The sequence below is a fragment of the Pteropus alecto genome, unplaced genomic scaffold, assembly GCF_000325575.1.
Source record: "Pteropus alecto unplaced genomic scaffold, ASM32557v1 scaffold76, whole genome shotgun sequence".
Taxonomy (NCBI): Eukaryota; Metazoa; Chordata; class Mammalia; order Chiroptera; family Pteropodidae; genus Pteropus; species Pteropus alecto.
In genome coordinates, this window is record NW_006443138.1 from 7,078,659 (window position 1) to 7,102,107 (window position 23,449).

Sequence of the window (23,449 nt, forward strand, 5' to 3'; positions counted from 1 at the left end):
ACAGGATTCAGACAATAAGATTCCAGAGCTTCCAGCTCTTGGCCTCTGCGGAAGTTCCAAGTGATGATGGACTATAAGAACATAATTTGGTCCCTGTACTTAAAGAGTTAAAAATCTTGTTAAGGGGTGTATGAGATTTATACACACGAGTTAAAAATCAAGAGCCAGCGTTTGTGGTGTTGGGTTTGGTATGTGACTGCTTTCCTCCTCTTCAAGATGTACATAATAGGACCAATCTCAAGAGACTTGGGGATGGTCAACTGAGTTAAACACCCGAAGTACTTAATACGGTGCCGACAACGTAGTAAGCGTTCAATAAATGTTAACTATCATTATTTTTTTAAAATGCGGATTGGAGTGGAGAGAATACCGGAGAGAGACGGGAGGCCAGAGTATACCCTGGACCCGCACTCTTGGCACCTAAATTCTCCGAGCCTAGGTTTCCTCGTCTGTAAAATTAGGTAGCTGGAATGGCACAACTTAAAAAGCAGCGTTAGCCTGGGCGGGAGGGGTGGGAAGCGAGAGGGCCGGGGCCAGAAAGGGTTATAGACCCGCCCAGGGTGCGGATTTGTGGGAGCCGGACGGGAGAGGCCCCGCCCCGCCCCGCCTCGCCTGGGAGGCCCGGGCAGCTCCAGCCCACGAGCAGTTCCGGTGCCAAAACCCTTCCCTCCTCCTCTCCCCCGGAAGTGCTTTTCCAAGGTTCGGGCCGGAGAGAGGCCTTGTAGACACAGCCGCAGAGGTTCCATCGGCTCGGAATAGGGGCTCCTGCCCGGATCGCAGCCCGGGGGTTTGCGCCCGCCGACCCGTGCCCTGACCCCTACCAGTGTCCGGGCCGATGGTGAGTGGCCGGAGGAGCGGACTGAGACGGCCGCGGGCCGCGTCGGGGCTGGTGCTTTCGGGCCCCTGCCCACTCCGGGCTGCAGGCTGGGTTGTCGCGGTTCGGGGAAGCGGGTTGTCGACCGCGGCGGTCTTTGCCGAACCCGCGGGGAGGGAAGGAGCGGGCGGCGGGGCCACCAATTACAAAAACATTAAAGAGTTCATCAAGCCTGCGAAGCGTTTCCAAAGAGAGGAGGATCTGGATGGGCTGGGCCACGGTCCATCCAACCCCCTCTTTTCTGCTTCTCCAAATCTTTGCGCTGCTTTTGGGATTTGGTTTTCTCTGTCCGACGTGGGGCTGGGAACCGGGACACGGGACTCAGTCTTGGTCTCCAGTTCCCGACTTTCGCGTTTTCTGGGTCTGTCTTCGGGCTCAGTAATTAGCCCGGGTCTCAGGGGTGTTGTCTCCTCGGTCCCAGGGCGGGGCGTTGCGTGAGTAGATGCCGGGGACCTTTTGCAAAGCGTTTCATCTAGACGCGTTTAGGGGTTGTCCGGAATCGATTTGGACTGCGCCCAGGACCGGTTCAGGATACGTAGGTCAGTGTGGCACCAGCGCGCCTCCTATGATCTTTACTCACTGGAAAGCTTGCTCAAGCTCTTGTTGAAATCACCTTAAAACAAACAACTTGCTTGAGGAAAACCAGTGGTTCAGACAAGTTTCCTTATTTTCTTGCAGATGTGAAAAATGATGCTATTCTCTAATCTGTATTCCTAATTCCTGTGGCTATCTGAATTCACAGTTGTATGATGAGTTCAGTTTGCGGTTGTTGCGCGAATTGATTGCAGAGGATTGGAGTATTATTAGACTTCCTGTTCCCCGAAGTTTGTATACCTTCATATTTGGAACTGTCATTTTCTTAACTTTTAAAAAATTGTTCGCGGTAACTCCCGAATGGTTCCTTATACGGTTACAGCTGTTGCTGCAATGCAGAGGTTCACACAGGTGGGCAGAGGTGATTTGTTCTCTCTCTCTCTCTCTCTCTCTCAAAAAAAAACTCTCTCTCTCTCTCTCTCTCTCTCTCTCTATATATATATATATATATATGTATATGTATAAAACTCATGAAGTGTTTACCTTGGATAAATTGAGAGTTTCTTAGATATTAATAATAATGTAGATATTTTTAGTGAACAGATTATAGGTACTAAACTACTGCTGAAGGGTTCGTAGGAAATAAAGGTTTTCCACACTTAATAATGATATTTCAGCCATGATTATAAGGGAATGCCGTTACTGCAGATTATGACTATCAGTAGGTGACCATTGTGCTTGCAGTGTAAAGTGTACACAAACCACCTTTGTGAAACCAGTGACACTTTCCTGCACTTCTCATCTTGTGCTTATAATAGGACATACTTTAGTTTTTTGGGTATTTATCTCATCCTCCTCCCACCTCTGGCAGGGGAGGTGATATCATGAATTAGGGAAAAGAGACTGAAATGACAAGTTCAGTGAGCTCTCCTATGCAAAAGAAAATTTATTTCAGGGTTGTTAATCTTCAAGAGGCAAAGAGTCCCTGGAAAAGATTGTGGAGGGAAGATTAGTTGCCTGAAATTTACGTTTAGATGGAAACTTACCGTAAATTCTTAGCCATTTGAAATGGTTAATTGTTTAGAGCACATGGTTGAAATATTGGAATTGAGAGACTCTGGAAAAAGAGTCAAGTTAGATATGGTTATGGATCTGTACTGATAGTAATTAATATATTTTGAAGGGAAATATTTCAAGAATTGTAACAGCAGAAAAGGGTACTTGGGGAAAATCAGATACCCTTAGGCATTGTAAATTTTATTATATTCAAGTCAGTTCAGTAGATATTACACATTTGCATTATAAGTTATATTATTCTAGTCAGTTCAACAGATATTGAACATTTGCTGTTAGGCAATGATGTAGGAGCAAATAAAGATAATAACCCTTATAATTAAGATTCATATTTTGGCAGTAATTTTCTACAGCGTGTCAGAAATCATGAAGAGGAAAATAATATTGTTCAGTCATATTCAGAACTTTTTCTAATTGGAAGTGGTGGTACGTACTTTATGAAAAACACTGAGGCTTTTTAGGATACAAAGATTAAGTCTTTGGTCATTAGGAATTTGAAATCTAGAAAGGAATGTAATATTTTGTATAAAAAATCTACAACATAAAGAAATATATGTAAATATGACATGAGTGGTTTGACCTAAAGGTTGGAGTTGTACTAAAGGAAAATGGGTTCATTTTTTGCTAGAGTAATGGTGGAGATATAGTAATAATACTTATGAAGTTAGCTCTGAAGCTATTATTTATTGAGCATACTTATGAAGTTAGCTCTGAAGCTATTATTTATTGAGCATTTAGCACCGGGCTCTCTGCTGATTGTGTTAACATACATTTTCTAAGCTTCACAACATATAAGCATCTTTCTTAATGAGGACTCGTGTGCAAATATGTTAAGTAACTTGCTGCAACTATGTAGCTCCAGGTAACTGAATCCTGACTTGAATCCAGATCTGCCTATTGCCAAAACCTGTGTGTTTCCACTACATCATGTTACCTCCCAATAAATTGGTAACCTGAGTTCAGCATTTGAGAGGGTAAGACTTTTCTAAGACAAAAATTGAGGAATTGGGAGTAGATGGGTGAAGAAGGCTTTTCGAATAAAAGGAATGATGTGAGCAGAAGTGTGGAGGTGGGAGAGTTCATTGTGTACTCAGAAAAGTTAAGTGGACCAAATTACCTAAAATGTAGCGTTCATTTTTGGGAATAAGAGGAGGTTTGAAATTTAATTAGGAGCTGAAACATGTTTAGATGCTGTATTTAGGAGTTCAACATTTGGGAGTTAATGAGAAACTACTAAGGTCTAATAGTGTGTGTAGAATGATTTGTAGAAAGCTAACTTTCAATATAGAGTTGACCCTTGAATAATTCAGGTTGGAACTGTGCAGGGCCACTCGTGCGGTTTTTTTCCTTTAATTATGTACAGTACTGCAAATGTATTTTCCTTATGATTTTTTAAAATAACATTTCTTTTCTCAAGTTTATTGTAAGAATACAGCATAAAATACAAATAACATATAAAATATATGTTAATCGACTGTTTATGTTATTGGTAAGGCTTCTGTCAACAATAGGATATTAGTTAAGTTTTTGGGGAGTAACAAGTTATTCGTGGATTTTGGACCGTGTGGGAGGTTGGTGCCCCTAACCCCCATGTTGCTCAAGAGTCAGCTGTAGTGTAAATACTAGGCAAGCATAATAGCATTGGGGTGATTTAGTAAGTAGATGAGAGAAGGGATTGTTGGGAAAGGTTTGGAGGAAGTGAAAGTTGAAAATTACTCTGATTTTAAGTGTAGATGATAGTGATGGTAGGTGCCATTACTAGAAATATGGGCAAGGAAATACTTAATGAGATTAGTTTTGAATATATTGAGTATGTTTTTTGTATACTTGCCAAACACTGGAAGTGCCCAGAGGCTTTTGGAAATGTGGATTTGTAGCTCATGCAAGAGGGCAGTGATAGGCATGTATTAAACATGGGTGTAAACAGTAATACAAATAGATCTACTCCTTGAATCTGTATACGGAGATGAAAGAATCAAGGGAGAGTTTATAGGGGAAAGGAAAAAAAAAAAAACCCTTTATTTTAGATGGTGTCTGTTTAAAACAGTGAAAAGATACTAAAAAGATTATATAGTGGGTAAATAATTGATTACTGCTCCCTCTTATTGCGGATTCTGGTGGGGTAGAAAGAATGTGATCATTGAAAATCCAATTGGGAATAAAATTTTCTTCCAGTGCTAGCAAGAATATTCTGCTGTCATTGACATATTTCAGGGAGCTTGAACTATATCAGAATCATTTTGTCCAGACTGTCAGACTTTGGTTACTTAAGAGCTGTTTGCTTGTTTCTTTCAGACATTTGCTGGTAAATCATATGTGAGGGTTTCGAAGCAAGTCTCTGATAAACAATACTATTTATTTATGTGTGTAACTTTAAGTTTTGGTTTTAATGTCAAGAACCTCTAATTAATACTGGCTGCTAATAGTGCCTTTCATATGAAATTATTTAATTATGTATTTTTCTTCTAACTAGGTACTTTTGATTAACATGAGTAGTTTCTGTCTTAGAGGGATAGAATAAGATACTTTTAACTATCATATAACACATATATAAAAACTACATGTTTTAATTTGGAAACTAAGAACTATAGATTTATAGAATTTTGTGTGGCTTTTTGTTTATATATTAAATAGGGGGAATCTGTATACGAATATGTAAAAGATTGTAATAGTTTGCAGAATGAGGCTTAGAGTTACAACTTTTTGAGGGCAGGTTTATTAATTTTAGACTTAGTTACCAAGGAAATGTTTTTTCCTTCTTGAAATTAGTACATTCATTTTGTTTTTTAGGAATATGTTTTTCAATATTTCACAGGCACTTGGGAATGTCCTAAGAGCCCTACGTCAGTTTTGTTGGAGGCAGGGGATTTTGTGTGTGCTTTGTCTGGGCTGGTTGGCTTAGTTGCAGTGAGCCTGGTATTAATGAGGCAAAGGTCAGGAGTTCCATTTAGCTTCAGTCTGAATGATGGCCAGAGAGTACACCTCTCACTCCTGCCAGCTGTCTTGGAAATTCCTCGGTTGTCATTGGTCACAAAGGTGACTGGCTTAGGGTGGATCTTTATAGCATTGGAAGAATATTAGCGGAAACTTAGTATAATGGTTAGGAACTCTGACTCTGGAATTAGACAGATCTGTGTCAAAATTCTTGGTCTGTGACCTTGGGAGAGTCCCTAAACCCCTCCAAACCTCTAGTTCCTCATTATTGAATAGGTTAATAATTGGCATGTCCTACTGTCGTTTTATTTTTCCAAGTGGGAGTTAGTCGCTAAAAGATATTTTTTTCTAAAATGATCTTTTACCATTTTAGTGTAAAGCATATTCTTTTATGAAATAATGTTGATGGTAATTATTTTCTTTTTAAATGTCCTTGGCAGAATTAAAGGTGGCAACTCTATGCTGGTCCCTCACATTTTTTTTTTTTTTTTTAAGATTATGGTTCTGCGAAATCTGATAATCTTGGCTTAAATAGAACCAGGAGGTTGGGAGAGTACTCATCCAACATACTTATGCATATTCAAGTTAGGTTTGTGGTACATTCTGCCCTTATAATACCCTGCAGGGGCTGTATTGTGTTTCTCACCACCATTGAATTGAATTTTGTCAAGTTTTACATTAATACTTATAGCACATTTCAAAGAGCAGTGCAGATTGTTTTCAGTTGAGTTCAGACAAGTTGCTCCAAATTACTTATTTAAGGCTGTTTCTCAGTCAGAGTCCTAGGAGGAAACTGGTGCACTGTGGGGGCTGCTGGGGGTGCTGCTGTAAGTCATTACTGTGTTGATTAGCCAACAAGATAAATAGCTCGCCTTTGACATAGTGAAGTAGTAGAAATTGGCTTTCCTTTTCACCTCTTTCGTAGGAAAGATCCTTGAAGTTCCAGCGAGAAATCTTTTTTATTTAATATAGCAAGTAAACCTTGTACAAATATCAGCACTCAAAATACTTTATAGAGGAAGAATAGTTCAGCACTTTGCACAATGGGTTATGTAAGTGGAGCCACAGAAGTCCTCTTGGGGGGACACAAACCAATTATTAGCGTAAACGTTTCTTTAAATTACATTCAGTTGTCTGGATAAGAAGCTTATTGACTCCCTGGTTCACTTAGAGTGCGTGTTGGTGGGGTGAGGGGAGTTAAGGTCAAACCTAGCCTAGGTGACTGTTAAAATAAGGCTTAACATTAGTTTTGTTTGATTGTTTTTGGTTAGGTAATTTTAAAAAATTAGGAGTGCTATATAAATATATATAAATGTATGTTAGAATGCCTAAAGCAAAATGTTCATGTTAGGTTGAAATAGCTTAGGCCCTCTTTTACTTTTAAAGAAAATGGGAGGTTTACTGCTTTTGATAATAAGGATGTTATTGTTTTATAGTTTTATCTATATATTCGTTTCTGGTAAAAAAAAAAAAAAATTATGTAGGATTCATTTTTTAAACCTGGCTTAAAATTTTTCTACAAAGTGCTCCTAATGGCAGAAATGAGTAGTGTGCCCAGAAGTCTAGCGGTACAGCCCAAAGTGCCCTGCTGTAAGTGTTACCAAACAAGGCCTTGCTGCCCAACGAGCATAGAAGCCAATACTATGGCACCGGCTTTTGAGCAAAAAAAAGCTTTTATTGCGAGGTCTACTGGTAAGGAGACAGGAGACAAGGCTCAAATCTGTCTCCCAGGTCCTGGGTTCGGGGCCAGATTTAAGGAGTTTTAGCACCAATCTTCCTGGATAACAGACCGGACTCTGCTTCTGAAAGGGTTCTCTGTTCAGGTTCTGTTCATGTCCCAGTCCCTTGGTACTGTGGCGTGGTGGAGGGAGCAATTAAAGGTTCACAAGTATCACTTGTGAGTGATGTATTTAAGGTTTAAACTTTGGTTCCTGGTCTTGTTAGAAACAGGATAGGATGCCCAGTTTGATCTGTTTCTGCGGTTACATAAGTAGAACATTTCATGATGCCTACAGGATTTTATTTTTAAAAATTCATATGAATTTTGCACTTTGCTATTTTATATGTATGTAAACCATGTTTTAAAGACCTGTCAACTAAAATTGGTGCCCCTCAAGAAGGGATGATATGTTCATCCTGTAGATTTTTGTATTCCTATGGCATGGTTTGTATTATAATTTAGCACTGTGCTTAGCTATTTAATTTTGGCTCATTAAAAAAATCCTTTGTTCTGATGGTTTTGGTGGAATATAGGGGATGATGAACAATTCCTGACACTTTATATTTTAACAAACAGCAAACTTTAAAAAATACTAATGCGGAACCGTTTCATAGAAATAAAGGAGTTTCATAGAAATAAAATGACTTTAAAAGGAGTTTTAATCAACTTAAAGATGTTATTACTTTTATATTTAAGGTTATTCAATTATTAATATATTTCTAGTGTTATAAAACTATAGCAGCACTGTCTAATAGACCTTTCTGCAATTATGTAAATGTTCTATATCTGCTAGTCAATGTAGTGATTTTCATATACTGAGCACTTAAAATGTGTCCTGTTACAGAGGAACTAAATTTTAAATTTTATTTAATTTTAATTAGTTTAAATGTGAATAGCCACATGTATTAGACATTGTAGCTCACTAGGGTTAGGAAGGCAAGAGGGAGAAGAGAGGTTAGAAATCTTCATGCCACCCCTCAGTGCAGTTACAGGCAAAAATTAGGCACTTGATAAGTGTTGAATGAAACAATGAATCTTTATTGTTTCAGTTTAAAAAAAAAGTTTTATGAAGTATTCTGGATTTTTAAGGGAGTGATCACTAGTCACTTGATTTCTTCTGTGTTGATTTCTTAAATTTACTTTTATTGCAAAAAATATACAGTATAAAAATGTACAATTTAAATAATTATAAAACGAACTACCATGTAACACTAACAAGCTTAGAAAATAGAACACAACATCTTTGAAGCCCCTTTATACTCACCAGTTGTGTTCTCTGACATACTTCCTAAATAACCGTCTGAATTTTGTGTTAATCATTCCCTTGCTTTTTAAAAAATTTTAATGTATTTAAAATTTTTTCATTTTTCTCACCAAGTTTGGAATTTAAATTCTAATTTTCCTTTATTTTAATTCTCCCTGTCTCCCCAAAATTAGATATTATTGTTGCTTTGATATGCCTGTCTATTTATAGGTGTCTTTGCTTATCATTTCTCTTTGCATCTTAGATCTCCTGTCTGGGATCTGAGATCATTTTCTCTCTGCCTGAAATATATCCTTTAGAATTTTCTCTAGTGATGGTCTGCTGTTAGAACACTTTTTATTTGTTTGAAAATATCTCTTACTCTCATTCCTGAAGATGGCTTTTCTGAGTGCATTCTGTGCTAGCAGTTATTTTTTTCTTTGTTCATTATTTAACTTTCTTTTCTGGCTTTTACTCCTGTTGAAAATCTGTTATCTATGTAATTGTCATTTCCTTGTAGGTATCTTTGTTTCATTACAAGTAGTAGTTTTTGAATCTTTTCTTTGTTCTTGGTGTTCTGCCCTTTCATTTTAGTATGTCTAGAAGTTAATTTCTTTTTATGTATCACGTTTGGAATTCACCAGGATTTGGAATCTGAAAATTGGTGTCTTTCAACAATTTTGGAGAACTTTTGGCCAATTTTCTCCTCGAATTTTATCTTCCATATTTTCTATCTGGAACTTTATTCGAAGTATGTTAGATATTCTTGCTCTGCCCTCCATGCCTCTTAACCTTTTTCATTTATCTTTCTGTATTGTTCTGGGTAATTAGGAAGAAAATCCGGTTAATTCTTGGTTCAGCTGTGTTCAACTAGTTTATTGAATTTTTTAAGTTATTTTTTCACTTTATTTTAACTATACATTTTTTATATGTAAAATGTACATAAATAGAATTTATTATTTTAAGTATTTTAAAGTGTACAGTTTGGTGGCATTAAGTACATTCATATGGTTGTACAGCCATCACCATTATTCATCTTTAGAGCTTTTTTAATCTTCACAAACATATCTGTACCTATTAAGCAATAATTCTCTATCCTCCCCTCCACCAGTCCTTAGCAACTCTTTTATTGTATGTCTCTGTGAATTTGACTATTTTAGATACCTCATATAAGTAGATCATGCAATATTTGTCCTTTGTCTTATTTCACTTAACATAATGTTGTAGCATAGTCATTGAGTTTTTAAATATTTTATGTATTATAATTTTTGTTCAGTTTCATTTAGTTCCTTTTTAAGACTGCTTTAAGCTTTTTTTGCAGTATTAGTCATTTTATTGATCATGTGCTCAAGATTTTCTTAAAAATCTATTAAATATATTTATTTTATATATTTGTATCTGGTATTTCCAATATCTTTGCAGATATCATTCTGCTTTTTGTTTTGCTGGCTTTTGCTGATGGTGCCATGCTTTCTTGTCTGTTTAGTAATTTGACTGTAAAGTTTGTTAGAACTTACCTGTGTTAATTTTGCAGTGCTTTTCAACAGTACATTAAAATTTTATTGCTTAGAGCTTAGAAGTGAACTCCTAGAGGTAAGTATCTTGTTTTCTTAAACATTTTATTTTCTAATAGTTTCAAACTTATAGAAAAGTTGCAGGAATGATACAATAGATGCTTCTATACCTTTTACCCATATTCACCAATTTTTAACACTTTGCCATATTTGTCTTATGGCATACACATTTATTTTTGTGAACCACTGAAGACTAGATTGCATGCCTTTTTACCTTTTTATACTTCAAGATGTATTACCAAAGAATAAGGATATTCTCTTATGTAATCACAGTACCCTTATTAAATTCTAGAAATTTATCATTGATACTCTACACTTTATATTACAATTTTGTCAATTTGACCATGTATTTGGTTGCCATTTCTCTTTAGTCTCCTTTAATTAGGAATTGTACCTTAGCCTTCCTTTGTCTTTCATGCAGTTGGAGAATACAGGTCAGATTTTCAATTTGGGTTTGTTTTGATTTGCCTTGTGATTTGATTCAGGTTATTTATCTTTAGTCACTACTACACAAGTGTCTTGGCCCTCTCAGGGTATCACATCTGGATGTACGTAATGTCCATTTGCCCCTCATTAGTGATTTAATTTTGGTCAAGGTATTACCTGGTTTATTCACTTACATAGTTACTACTTTTTCCCTTGAAACTAATAAGCAATCTGCAGGGAGGTATCTTAGTGTTTTGTTTTTTCTTAATGAAAAGCTAAGTACAGTAATAATATACCTTATATTGTATATTGCTTTTTAGTTAGCCATCCATATTAATGTTTTATGATATTTTAATCTTCATGACAATAGTATCTAATTATAGTTCTGGAAACTAAGACTCAGAGACATAGTTAATAAGATGTAGCATTGAAATTCAGACCCTGCTTTTCTTAAGATTCCAGTTGCCTTTTAAGTTACTAGACAGTCTGTAAACTTAAGGCATGGTCTGTGTCTTGTTCACTTGTTTACTTGTTATATTGTCAGTACCTTGGACTGTTGAATAAATAACAGACATGAGTTGCTATCTGATTTAAGTGTTTTATAAGGTAGTTCTAGTGTAATTGTTTAATTACGTTGTTTTATATATATTTTTATAATATATATTTAATAATATATAATATGTTTAAGTATATATAATATATATTGCTGAGAGCTTAAATCATATGTGGAAGGGGTTTTCGATGCTTTGCATAACTAGCTAAGATTTTTCAGATGAAAAAGTTGAGAGATTTGCACATAGCAAAGAAATTTTGGCTTTCTCAAAAGCATTAGGTGATGAAGATTAGTGAGACAGATTTTCTTATACTAGTTCAATTCTTTTTCTAGTTATTAAACAAGTCTTTAAGATTTAAGTGATCAGAGGAAATGATGTAAGACGTTCCTAAGGCCAGCTTTTACATTGATACCAGGATGTAGTGTTGGTTAATGTAATCTGTTGACCTGGGAATTGGTGGATGCTGGGCCCTATCCCAATTTGCCCACATTTACATCCTACCTTCTACCTCCCATTCTCAGTTAAAGCTGGAGGAACTTGGGCATTGCACCTTGGCTAGAACATGAATTCATCCATTGACTAGTTGATTCAGTAAATAGTTATTGGGAGCCTGCTAGGTATCAAGAACCATGTAGGCATTGAGATTAAAACGATGAATTAAGATAGATGTGATTACTGTCATGTAGTGCAATCCAGAGATGATGAACTGTTATATCCTTTGTCTTTATTAGTTATTTATGTATTTAAGTTGGATATATGTAAGGAAATCTTATTTATATTTGTTGAAACTTTTGTAGCAAGAGAGAAAATTCTGAGGGCTATTGCTTAATGGATTGTATAAGTATACGATTTGAGATTCAAAATTATTCAGTTAAGCATATTCTGAAAATTGACTGGTAATTTCATTTAAATTAAAACTATTTTTTATTGATGCTTGACCTAGGTAAATGATATTTAATCTAAAGACTGCCATTTGGGGTTTTGTGAATAGTTAGTAGGTAGTAGTGCCTTGGAAATTATATATTACAAAGGTCATTTTACATTCTTTTGTCTCCTATCCACACACACAAAAAGAGCTCAATATTATACATGCAAGCACATTTTTTTTCTTTTATTTTCTTTTATTTTGAGGTAGAGATTCATATATAGGATGTTGCAAAAATAGTAAGGTCCTATATACTCTTCACTCAGTTTCCCCAATGGTGATATCTTACAATATGAAAACCAGGAAGTTGATATTGGTACATTACTGTTAACTAGACTACAGACCATATACAGATTTTACTATTTTTTAAACCTGTATTTCTGTGGGTGTGGGTGTGCAGTTCTGTGCAATTTTATCACATGTATAGTTTTGTGTAACTGCTGCTAATCAAGATACAGAACTGTTCCATTACCACAAAAGAACTTCCTAGTGCTACTTGTGTATTCACACATGCCCCTACCACTAGTTTTGCCATTTAGAGAATGTTACTTGAATGAAATCATACACTATTTAACCTTTTCAGATGCATGTTTTAAAATGTAATTTGTTTTAATCCTAAAAGTAAAATAACATTCAGAAAGATTAGACAATATAAGAAACATATTTTGAACTCACCACTCTAGTTATCATTTTGGAGGTTTTTTTTTTACAGCCTTTTTCATCTGATATTTTATGTTCTAGTTATAGAACATGCTTAATTTTGTTTTGCTGCTTTTTTTCTAACTTAACATATTAAGTACGCTCTGTGTCAACATTATACTTAATTTTTTCTATTATAATAAATGTTGCAGAAAACATATACATTTCTTCCTATTTTTAGTTATTTCCTTAGGGCAAATTCCCAGATGTGTGATAATGAGCCAAAGGATATAAGGGTTTATTAGTCTTGAAACATTTGGTCAAATTGCTTCTCCAAAGGATGGTATTACTAGTAGCGTTTCACTGTATTTTTGTTAGATTGGATATTAGTGGTCCCCCGCACACTTAATAGGTGAAAAATGTGCTTCATTGTTCCAATTTTAGAGTGTCTTTCTTTATGTAAGTTTTCCATGAAGAGTAAAATTGACTGTAGTGTCAAAATGACATGAACTTTTAAAAATGAGTTTTAGCTTTTAAGTAATTTGGAAAAGCATTTTAATATTTGTGTCCGTGTTCAACAGTTCTGAGCAAGAGGTTGAATTACCAGATTTTCCCCTTTACCTTACCTGTAACCTCTTTAGTTTACAGGTTTGTTACCTACAAAATGATTGCCAGTTTCTGCATTGCTTCTCTCTGGCCTCTGCCATTATCTCCTAGTTATTCTCCTCAGTCTGGATACTTGACTTTTTCCTTTGTCCCCTGTTGAACGAGCCGCTGCTCCCTCCACTGGTACCGCACCAACAAGCACCTCATTCATTTTTCCTATATTCTTGTCAGCTCATGCATTACCATACTGTTTCCTTACAGTTAAGTGTAACCCCGGGAGACTACACTCTCCTGGGGCTTTCAGGAATATTGGACGTCTTCACTTTTTTGATGGCCACCACAGAAGATATATAGTTAATAATGTATGGAGTATAAATAATTTTCATTAATACGAAAAACAACAAAATAGCAAGGACGTTGTGCACCTTTTACTTTTCTATGTGTTTTCGGTGGACCAATGGACCATCGGGGTAATAACAAAATCCTTAAAGTAAAGCATAAATTCTTAATTGAGTGTTACTAAGTGCCAGGCACTGTGCTTAAATATTTTATTTAATTTAGCCTTTACAATATAAATTTTTGAGGTAGCTACGTATGAAGGTTTCATATGTAATGCTGAGTAGGTAGTTGAAAAGTTGGTTAGGGAATCATAAAAAGGTACGTATTTTTTACTTTAACTTGAATATACATTCTTTCACCATTTTTCCCCCAGTAGGCTCAAGGTTTTTCTATGTGGATGGGTCCTTTGGTTAGAGTTCTGGATTGTCTTTTTGTCATAATCTACACTCATGAGGCATTATCTGTTAAGTATCCAAATAGTGTCCCTTTTTTTATAGAAGAGAGACCTAAAAAGCGCTTTTCAGTGTGTTGTGTAAAATCCTACAGTTTTATGCTATTTCCTTATTCTTTTAAAGCTTTTACATACACCTAATTCCATAATAACTTAAAAAAAAAATTAGCCTTTGAATCTTTTTGAAATTTTCAACATACTTTCAGAGAAATAAACCCCTTTCACTCATAGTTTGTCAGTTTACATAATCTTAAATTACATAATTACAATAACAAGTACAGTCGGCTTAAACTGGTTTGGGAACAAACAGCTGGCTCTTGTTAAGTGTCCAGGTAATTTGGTGAGAGCAGAAGGGTAGAGACACATGAAGAAAGTGGTCTACTTAGAAGACTGTACCAGGTGCAAGTGATCAACCTGTGGTGGGCATCAGGGAGTGATTTATTGGAGGGATTGGAGAACTGTATTTCTATAAAGTGATAGAGGTCTGTTAAAAGAGTTTCTAGTGAACTATTGTTCTTATTTCCATTTTACAGATGAGAAAACTGAGGCATCAGAGAGTTTCAGACAAGTAATAAGTGATGGAGCCCCAGGATTTGTATCTAGATCTTTATAGGTTCAAATATAGCATGTCCTCTTACCTACTGTGCAGATGGTAGATGCCTTTCAGGTCATGATTTACCCAGGCATGAAGTGCTCTTGAGTGGACTTCAGTTCATATTTGGGGGTAATGTTCTTTCAGTTATCCCATATCTTGGGTCTTAGTTTCATTTTGCTCCTAATGTTTCTTTTGTACTAACACCATGTAAAAAATGAGAGTACATTCCAAGTTGAAAATTAGGCTTATAATTATTTGTTTTATTTTATATTGAACATGTATATATGAGAAATGTTGCTAAGATCTTGGAGTGTTGTAACTGCTGAGATAATTGTGAAGTAAGAGTAAATGGAAAAAAATGGAGTTGGATAACACAGACATAGACTCATAGAATCTTTTAAGTTTCCTTCATAGTTTGGGATCTGATCAGTCATGTTTATCTATGTCATTACTTGTTATTTCGTGAAGCATCAGTTGAGCCATTAGGATTTAAAGAAAAGGACATATATATTTTTTGTAATTCATAGATGTCTTTCCATCCTCACCTAGCACACACAAACATTTTCATGATAAACGTAAACATTTTTGTCAATACCTAGAGTCTGGTATGTATTTTTAGTTTGTATTTGCTTTTTTAGAATATTAAAAAACACTAAACTACTCTATTTCCATTACTTTTCAAGTGTTAGAATCCAGAGGAGTTTTCCCACAAAATAAAATATTTATTACAAAGCTCTATTTCAGACAGTGTATAAGGCTATTAGGCTATTTTTAAATCTTGAAAATAGCTTAAAGCACTCTCAGTTCCTACCTTTGGTGGTCCTGGACTCAGGATTGGAAACCATTGATATGAATTTAAATGTTCATATGTGTAGTTGTTAATCTTTGACATCGATATGATTATAGTTTATATTATGATCTTTCATTTACTGAGGTATATTCTAGACCTCATGAGACTGTAATCGATTATGACAACAAATCTTTAGGCTGTATAGTCTGATTTTTTAAAAAAAGTTATTAAGCTTATAAAATTAAAAATCGTACATAGTGATATAGCAGTGTGCTTACATGGCCAAGTCATAAATTGTCAACAAAAGACATGATAAGATTTTTTTTTAAATAAAAATAAATATAATCCTCTTCCTAAATGTCATTGTTATATACTGCACTGCTTCAAGATTTTTTCCCTAGTTTTCTGATTTTATCATGTCAGATTGTAATAAACTTTTGAATCAGAGGAAGAAGGGGACCGGATTAGTATTAGCCACTTTTGTAGTGATCTTATTATCTAGTAGCAAAACCGAAAATCATATTAAATAGCAACATTTAAAAAATACTTAAAGAGTTTGGTTTCTTTCAATTTCTTGAGTTTTAATTACTGAAAGACTACTGTGTTCAGTCTTACTTGGAATTTAAGAGATAAAGAGAAAATTTCTATTAGAAAAATGGTATCTTAAGAGTTCATTGAATTGGAACTTAATTGCAAATATATCAGTAGTTTAAATTTTAGAGGTGGAATTTCTGTGCCATTAGATACATGCCAATAGACATGCATTTTGATAGATATGCCAAATTGTACTTGGTGTATTCATTTCAAAAGTCACAATATTTTATAAGGTACTTTTGCAAAAGTATAATCACTTGTGGGTTATATGCTGTTTATTACTAGATTTTGTTATTATTATGTGATTGCAAGCATGGATCACTCATGTTACACAGGCTGTAGGCATTCACTTGTTTACTTTGTTAAAAAGTATTGTTTTAATTACTATCAGTCACTGTAGATTTACTCTTATATAGGTAACCTCTATCTTGTAAATGGTTATTTAAAAAGGATTTTGGCTGGGGGTAGGGAAAATTGTGAGGCAAAAAGAGGAATTTGGAATTAGGAGCCTATTTTTCCAATAAATCATATAAGAATGGTGTTTAGCTTATTACTAAGTTAGGCAAAAAAACGATAACCCATTATGTCTCAGTATATTCGAACCCTTTATAATTCTGGTGGAAACTCAGTCCATCCTGCTGTATTCCCTATCTTAGGAAACTGGGTCCACCCAAAATCTAGACCCTTGTTTGTGACTTTCATTACCTGAAGCAGGGGTGGAGGGATGACATAGGGTGATGATGCCCAAGGAAGAATGCCCAGCAGGAGTGAATGAGTTAGAGGTAACCATTGAGAAATAGCTAAAGAATGAACTTGGTTTATTCCTTCCATTTGTTGCTACTCTGCAGTGCTGGGACAGGGTAAGAGAGGGAGCAGGGAAATGGCAAAGATGGAATTTTTCCTTCCTTTTCCTTTGTAGTAACTTTCCTCTTGTTACTAGTCCCATTCAGGGGGGATCCTAGTATCTGGAATTCAGGTGAGTTGAGATGAATTATGGCATGTTTGAGGTGATGGAGAGGGATGAAGAGTGACAGTGTCTAACTTTGAGGAAGGTTGATAGAGTCTGAGAATAGGGAAATGGAATTGAAGAGATTTCTAGTGATAAGACAAAGAACCATCTATTTGTATGTTAAGCATTTATAATTTGTTCTTTTTTTTTAAATCTTTTTATTTTTGGAGGCAAGTGGATAGGCAGTGTTGAGGGCATTTTAAGCATTGTTTTCTGGGGAGAGGACAGTAATATCTTGGCTCCATATATATATATTTTTAAAGGTACTCTAACCATTTTCCCTGAAGTGAAAACACATAGAGGCCTTGACTTAAAGAGAAATGTTCTGACTGTCATATCCCAGTTGGTTTGAAGATATCTGTGCTGGTCTCACTTGAAGTAGTAGCAATAATTCTCTTTCTATTCAGTTGCATGGTAGAGTAAAACAGAGTTGACTATACAGCTGTGGTCCTTCAGACATGTCTCAATTTCTCAGTCTGTTTATGAGCATCAACAACCACTTTGTGCATACTTCTGCTATGGGTTGAATGCGTCTCTTTTCCTTTAATTTAGCTTAAAACTAGTAATGGAATTCCTGAGGTTTTGAGAGGAATAGTGTTGGCAAGTTTAGTTTTGAAACTAAAGGCAAATTAAGATACCAAGCAAAACGGAAGGAGACTATTACTTCAGAAAGGGATGTTAAAACTCTGCTGACATTTGCAAACCTAGTTTCATATTTATATAAGCTTTAGCTAGGAGCTACTATTTTTCTAAAATTGTCGGTTTAAAAATAATTGTTATATTTGTGCATTTTAAAAGTTGCTTCTAACATTTGGGTATGCTTTGAGCTCAGCCTTTCAGCAAAGGAGTCAGACATTTGGACATCAGCCCTTTTGTTTGGTCTTATTCTGTCTCAGACTATTTAAGATAAAAGATAGATTATGGATGTTAGGAGTTTGATAAGCTTCCATTAAAACCTAATGTGGTTCAAAAAATCACTTAAAATGGCATTTGAACCTATTAAAATAAGCTACCATCATCTGAATTATGAAATTTAGCTGAATATTGCTAAAATGACAAATGTCGTTTTGATGTTTGTTCTTTAAGTGTACTGTTTCATTGCTTTTGGAAGATACTAGCTTCTGAAGGATTATACTAATTAAAAATAGCCCCCCCCATTAAATCTGTTTAATTTAAATTTTATGCACATCCCATTAGTATTGATTCGTGACCCCAGCTATTTATGAGAGTTTTACCCATCAATCTGTGAGCTTTTTTTGAGAGTCTACTTTGTGTTAAATTTAACTACATATTTTGTTTTGCTTTAGGCGTCTCTTACTACTTTAAAATTTCTCTAGGACAAGAATTATGCTTTCACATTTTTCGATATTTCTCTTCAATTTAGTTCAATAAATGCTTTGTTGTAGCGGGTAGATACTGAGAGCTTATTTGCCCACTTGGCCATTTAAAAGATACTTACCCAATGCTTACTTTGTTCTAGAGGCTGAAGATACAAAGTCCAATAAGGTAAGGACTCTGCCTTCAAGTTGCTTAGATTTTGATAGGAAATTCAGAAAATAAATTATAGTGCCATGTGTCATTCATATTTTGAAATTATCATTGTAAGGGCCAGAGCTCTACCTCTGATAGAGAAGATTTCATATTCACTCTGAAGAATGGAAACTAACATTTGTAGAGTGTGTCTAAAGGCTTCTGTATCAGTTTATCCTCCTAAATCCTTCAACATAAACATGTTATCCATTTTATGCATAAGGAAAGTGTCTTTGAGAGGTTGTATAATTTGCTGAAGATCACTTGGCTAATAAGTTATAGAGCTAGGATTCTCAGTGTTCTTTTATATCAGGGTTTCTTAACTTTAGCACTATTGACATTTTGGACCAGGTAATTCTTTGTTGTAGGAGACAGTCCTATGCAGTGTAGGGTGTTTAGCCATCTCCCTGGCTCTATTCCGGGCCAGGACTAGAGTGAAGAAAGGAAGCATGTAGGGCAGAAAATTTAAGGGATTACTCACTCTCAAAACCTTTAAGTGCTGACCGGGCATTTAATCCTCACAGTATCTGAGAAAGTTCTCCCATACCAGCCTGTTGCTTCTAGGTTTTGATTCAGTATTTTCTGGTAATGATATGAGGACTAAATCTAAACATTTGGATGTTCCTTGGGAGCTGAAGAGAAGTGATGAGCAGGAGGTTTTTGTGTGTTTTGTGTCTTTCATCCCAGAACACATACTCTTGAGCAAAAGTGACTCATAGGAAATGGCATTTATAAGCACTAAGTAAATACTTTCTAAATATTACAGAGCTTAGAACCTTAGGTGATATATTATAGAAGAAAAAGCCAATTGCTTCAAACTAATGAAAACTTAGGGTAAAAACTATATATTGAATATACTCAGCTTAATTTATTTTGTGCCTGGTGGCCTGGCACTTACCTGCTGGTATTGATTTTATACCATTAGAAATTCCATTAATTGTTTCTCATGTCTCTGTTTCAATATAAGTATATCCTCGTATGGTTACATCAGTTAATAATACCTTTTAATTAACTGGACTGTAGCTTGCATCCTAAACACAATCTAGGTTGTTTGTGCAGCTCTCTAGAATAGAGTCTTTCAAAAATAGATATGTAATAAAAACTTGAATTTTAGTAGTAAGAAATGGTTCCTAACAATTAACGTATGCCAGATTTTGAGTCTTAAGTAGTTTTAACTTATATTTAACTTTCTGATAAAGAATTTCTATTTGACTCATGATAATACTATTGTTTCTTTTATTTTTATATTGGTCGGATTGGGTCTAGATTATAGAAGTCCCTGAAAAGCTGGTAGAGTAGGCAACTTTTATTACTATAAGCATTAAAGATTGTTGAGTTTAAGTTAGTAAAGATAGCTTTTCAGAAATATTCTGGCAACTGAATGTTTAATGTTTTGGGCAATGATTTTCACAAAGGTCAGATGAGAGTCCAGGTGAGAGGACATAATGAGAATTTGAACTAGGATGCTTTAAATAGGAACGGAGAAACGAGTCTGGATAGGAACATTTTTTGGAATGTATTTTTTCTTGATTATTAAAAATATAGAAAAATAATAAAATACAGGAAAATGTGAAGATGGTACTCATCCCTATTTGTACCATGTAGAAATATAACCACTGTTAACTATTCTCAGCCATTCCTTTTCAGGTCTGTACCATTGTATGTCCTGCTGTTCTCACCTGTCCCCAAGTTTTGGAGAAAGAGTCCACAAGGCTACATAACTCTTCTCATAGATTATAAAATTTTTAAAGAAATGGCTTTCTAAAATGACAGTCTTATTCATATGTTTGTGGAACGAACGAATTGTAGAATGAATTGATAACTGCTGGAATAATAAATAAACAAACAAATAATTTGGCTAGCTTTTGATGGTGAGGATGGAAGTGATGGTAGTGGTGGGTGATCCAGAAAGAATGAGTTTTATTTGGAAGTATCAAATGTGCTTACACAGTATCCTAAATTGAAATTTGGAGCTTAGCTGGGAATTTGGGGTTATCACAGAAGCAAGAAAATCTGGAGAATTGAGTTTAATTTTTTTTTTTAAATGAGAATATAATAAAAGAAAAAATTATCTACAGTTCTGGTCAGAGCATTGTTTCTGACATCTGTTTTTTGAAAACCACCCCAAAATGCAGTATCTTTCTTTAAACATTTCCTTAATATCTTTCTTTAAATGACTCTTTTACTTAAATACATTTATTTTAAAGGGAAACTTTATGTTGGCACTATAGATGGCAGACGAATATCACTTGCTTTAAATAGTTGGCAATGGAAACTTAAAGTGATGACAACAAAATAATAGTATTGAATTTTACCTAGCTACTACTATTGCTTGCTAAATCCTCTGGGCTGGAGTCTACTCAGTTTAAATGGAAAACCAAAATGAAACGAAGAAATAGTAAGACTTTGTAATTACAGGGCCTAGGGGCTTGACAAGCTAATAACTTTCTCGTGATGCGATTCATTATACATATGCCACCTACAGTGGGTATAAACCCTATGCTTTGGGAAACACTGAGGTATGGAAGAGGTAGAGGAATATGCTGTGGAAAGAGGCAGCTAGTGATCAGACAGATGAGAACCAGGAGAGAGTGATGATGTCCTGGAAGTCTTAGGGAGGTGGGAGTTTTGAAAAGGTATGTGTGATGCTGTTGAAAATTCAGGGAGAGGTTTGTGATGGCGTACATATCAAGATGTGTTACTGTCTAATAATATACACCAAGAAGTTTCTGCATTCTGGTGATTCTCATATATTTGAGTTCAGCCAGTTCCCACTGATCAACATATAGGAACTGATAAAATACTTCTTGATATGTTAGCAAGTTTCATCTGGAATATAAATGAGTGAATGAAAATGTAAAGGCATATGACAGTGATGAGGAAAATACATTCCTGGCATTCAGATAAGTAACTACTCTGCAGAGCATGGGATAGTTGGGTAGAAAGAGGCGATAACTTGAACTGCTTCCGTCAACTGAAAATAAATTCCTCATCTTAATTAGTTTTATGTTGGGATTTCATTAAACTGTTTACTAAAACACCATTTTATTATTGTTGACATATTTGCCAGGCTATAAGCATTCTTTACTGAGTGGCATCAGTGTAGACATTTGTAAAAACCGTGTATGAAACAACTATGTATGGAGAAACATGTATCTGTTCTGTTTAATAAGAGAGATTATTTGTTATGATGGACTTTGTTGGATGCAGCATGTCCAGTTGATAATGTAGTTATTTCAGTTCCTTATTCTAAGCTCAAATATAACACAATTTGCTGTGATTTTTGGTTATTGACTATTCATTTAGGAAATATGTATTGCATGCCTGTGCACCAGGCATTCTTTAAGGTGCTGGGTATTCACCAAAGAATAAGAGACATATCTTTGTTCTGACAGAGCTTTCATTCCAGTGGATGAAACAACAAAAAATTAATATACCAGTATGGTAATGATAAATATGAAGGAAATGAAAGTAGAGCAGTTTCTAAGCACGTTCCCATTACGGTGAACCTTCTTTAGTTTTCAGGCAAATTTATGTTCTGTGTTAGGTTTTTCTGTTGTGGTATTGCTATTGCAATAGGAAACCTACTGCTGCAGTAGTAGCCTACATTCTTTCCCTTCAAAGAGTTCCTATATTAGTTTTCTATTGCTATGTAACATTTTACCATAAACTCATTGGTTTAAAAGAACACCCATTTATTAACTCACAGATTTGTATGTCAGAAGTCTGGATGCAGTGTGGTTGGGTTTTCCGCTCAGGGTATTACCAGTCTGAAATCAAAGTCTCACCTGGGCTGAGTTCTTATCTGGAGGCCCTTCCAACGCTCACATTGTTGGCAGTACCCTATTCTTTGCAGCTGTAGGACTGAGATCCCATTTCCTTGCCGGCTATGAAGTTGGAGCCACTCTCAGTTTATAGATATGGCTTATATACTTTGCCACATGGCCCCCTCTGTCTTCAAAGCCAGCTGTGGAGAATATTCTTCATGTCCAGTCTCTTTTACATTCCAATCTCCCTGACTTCTCTTATTTTTAGACCCAGATTTAAAGGATTTGTGTGATTAGTTCAGGCCCACCTGGATAATCCACCTTAAGTCAACTTTCTTAAAGTTAACCTAATTGTGGGAGTGAAATCCCATCAAATGCACAGGATTTTGTGGGGTATATACACCAGGGAGCAGAATTCTTGGATCTCAGAATACTGCCTACCACACACAGCCCTCTTTATATGGCTGCCAATAAAGTGTTTCAGTTGCCACTATTGTGTGTGAAGAGGAACATCAGTAGCCCTCCTAGGAGGCTTATCTGTGACCAGAGATCATGTGCTGTGGCAATGGTAATAGATTTCCCTTTGGGTTCTCTTCTAAGAGGAGTTTGGGCAAAGTAGTAAGAAATGACCTAACTGGTGGAGTGGTGTCTATATTTGCCTTTCCAGTGTTAAGAGTTAGATGGGGAATAGTGGCTTGGGAGAAAGCAATGTGGAAGAGTAGGTTGAGAAGTCCTACTTCACTTCACTTCTGGGGCTCAGAGCTTAGCTATTTTACAGAACTGAGAATGCCAAGGGTTACCCCCCCCCCCACCACCACCACTGTCAATGAAAATGAGTATAGTTTAATGTTTTTACAAATTTAAAAAAGAAATACAAAGCTTTTAAGGGAATTGAAAGCATAGATCTGAGAGATTGAAATGAGAGTTTATTTAGGAAGACTAATGAAACAAAGTATAAATTGTAGAGGAAAATAACCTCAATCTACTGTGTTAGCAATTACATCCCATTATAAAATATATTTTTTCAGATAGAAGGATTCTTAAAATGTAATAATGTCCTTTTTGTTTAATGCATATTATCGTAACTTTAAAAACATGCGTGTAACTTTTTCTTCTTCCTCAAAGTAGAAACACAGAGCCCAAGTGGAGTATATGGATAAACTTCAGCCTCACACTTTTTCAGTTGTTCACAGTTGCGCATCTGGTTGTAGAACTCTTTTAATTCTTAATGTTTCCACTTTGCATTCCTGAAAAGTATTGGATATCACGTG

At 35.5% G+C, this 23,449-nt stretch overlaps 1 protein-coding gene across 6 annotated transcripts in view; it reads left to right on the forward strand.

The window, feature by feature from the left end:
* Positions 1-686: 686 nt before the first annotated feature.
* Positions 687-23,449, forward strand: part of FRS2 (fibroblast growth factor receptor substrate 2) — an 87,080-nt gene continuing 64,317 nt past the window's right edge. For all 6 annotated transcript variants that reach the window (XM_015598505.2, XM_025040964.1, XM_015598504.2 and 3 more), the window contains exon 1: positions 687-838. The gene's annotated coding sequence lies outside the window, so the exon portion shown is untranslated. The remainder of the gene's footprint in view (positions 839-23,449) is intronic.